Raw genomic sequence first — 2,304 nt, 5'->3', positions numbered from 1 at the left:
TTTAAAACTACTGCTCTCTCACGATGGAGAGGCTGAAACAGAAGCTTAATCAGAAACTGTGTGACAGTCCCGGAGTTTTTATCAGCCCGGCCCCTCCTCTTTGTGATTTAGTTACTGTGCCGGCGCTGTCAGCCCGTGCACCATCTATCAGCCCGTGTCGATTCACAGAGCCGGGAGCTCCACACCACAGCGACTGCCTCCACCCATTTCTTGTTTTCCCTCAGACACTTCTATTTAGATTTTGTCAAGATACACTCATCACATTACAAGTATTGTTTCAGAGTGATGGGCATGGGGGTTCTCTTCTTTTTCGTTAACACTCCCGACTCTCCGTCTCGACAGATAAGAAAAATTGTGTTATACATGTACGTGGGGTCTTTACATTGTTGAGGGCCACTTAATAAAGACTGGTTCAGTTTTTTCAGCTATTGGAAGGGTTTGAATCAACCAACATGGATCGGGCACACTACCTGTGGTTCCACGATTTCCCCATTTATGTTATTTTGGGGAGATGAAGTTTTATTCTGTCATATTGATCAAGACCTTGAAAAAAGTAATGACTTCATATCACAGTGATTGAAAATGTTACACGAATAAACAAGCACATTTTAATGATAGGAAAATGTAAGTTTACCACCTGCTGTTCTGCCTGAGGGATGCTCAAGGCCTCATGTATAAATAGCCTCTTAAGTAGACTATTGTTTTTTTCATGTGTGGTCATTTGCAAAAAAAAAAAAAAAAAAAAGGAACCTGTATTCAAATAAACTGCCTACAATCACACCTGGGCCAGCTTTTAGGAGTATTCCCAGTTGTCCGGCTCGCTGATTGGGCTGGATTGTCAGGTCATGCTATGAATCAAAGAGAAAACAACACAGTCAACGCAACATTCAGTCTGTGTGTTGCATGTTCATGGCTAAGAAGTCGACAGCACAGGAGAGAGAGAGAGAGAGAGAGAGAGAGAGAGAGAACGAGAAAAAGAGAAAAAGAGAAAAGGTACAGTTAAGTGGGAGTGCATTAAAAGAAGAAAAGGCCAGAAGGAAAGTGTCGCTAAACGCTGTAAAATTACAGATATCTTCATTAGCAAGGTAAGAACGAACATCCTATCAGGGCTGCCAGGGCACGTCATATCTCAGCCACCTACCCCGAGTTCATTTTGGGTGCCAGGAATGAATCATGCCATGTAGTGAAGCTGTACGCATGAGGATGGAAATGATCTGCAGAATGAAGACCTTGTGTATCTTCTTCTGTCACGTGGAAGTGCCTCCAGTTTCTCAGAGCTCTGGAAATGCCAGGGTTAAATCAAACATGTCAAAATTATATATACAGTATGAATTTTTATTTCTGAGTTGCACTGTGGATAATTTAGGTACCAGGATTTGAAAAGATAAAAGAATGTGTGAGATAAATATAATTCCGCTTACTGATTGTTATTGAACAGTCCATAATGAGTCCAACCGGCGATATAGGAGTGCAGTGCTAAACTAGTGGGCTGCTAACTGCAGTTTGTCACTGCAGACAACTTTTTTACCATTGCAGATTCACTAAAGTCCAACAATGCAATATGTTAATTAAAAGAATGTGTACATTTAAATCAATCAAAAACGGCCCATTTGATTTAATTTTGGTAGATGGCCTCGAGCTCTTTATTCTCACTATCCATAGATATAAAACAAAGCCGTCGGTGATTAGTTTTTCTCATCATCATAATTTTTTATGTTATTAGTGCAGCCACTGCACACAATTACTTCTGCTTTTCTTTTATACTCTTGTGGCAGACTTACCTCCACTCTAAATAAGCCTCCCACCGGATGCTCAGCTGTTGCTGAATAAGCCGGTTTAGACTGTAGAAAAGGGATCAGAGAGGGTTGCCAGTTTTCAGGCTGCTCTTGGGTCTCCTGCTCTTTGAAGGCGAGCAAGTCTATTCAGCAAACACTGAGCCAGCACACCATATAGCACCATTTCCTTTCATCACCTTTGCGCCTCCCCAAAATTAAACTTAACAATTTCCGTGCTAATCCTCAGTGTGGATGTAATCCCTAAAAAAATTCGAAGCCACAACAGAAAATAGATAACCACCGACCATCTCCTGTACCAGCGTTGTTCTGTCTTGCTCAAGACTTTCATCATTCACTTGGAGAAGGAAGTTATTCTAACCGCTCCATCGTTAAACAACTCTCTCCAATATAGGATATTGTAAAGATATTAACGAGTGATTGCGAAAAGAGAAAGTCAAAATGGCTTCTGATTCTCTATAGCAGCGAGCGTAAGAAGCTTGTTCAATCACATCCGCCAGAAAATTGAAAC

The 2,304-nt window shown here is 41.2% G+C and overlaps 1 long non-coding RNA gene across 1 annotated transcript; it reads right to left on the bottom strand.

Moving 5' to 3' along the window:
* Positions 1-719: 719 nt before the first annotated feature.
* LOC119005442 lies at positions 720-1,913 on the bottom strand. The gene is made up of 3 exons (XR_005070509.1): positions 1,782-1,913; positions 1,142-1,279; positions 720-848 (listed from the first exon to the last, which is right to left on the bottom strand). It is a non-coding gene; the product is annotated as an uncharacterized LOC119005442 (long non-coding RNA).
* Positions 1,914-2,304: the final 391 nt, after the last annotated feature.

The sequence above is a fragment of the Acanthopagrus latus genome, chromosome 17 (genome assembly GCF_904848185.1).
Source record: "Acanthopagrus latus isolate v.2019 chromosome 17, fAcaLat1.1, whole genome shotgun sequence".
In the NCBI taxonomy this organism is placed as follows: domain Eukaryota; kingdom Metazoa; phylum Chordata; class Actinopteri; order Spariformes; family Sparidae; genus Acanthopagrus; species Acanthopagrus latus.
This window is presented reverse-complemented; position numbering and strand designations above follow the sequence as displayed.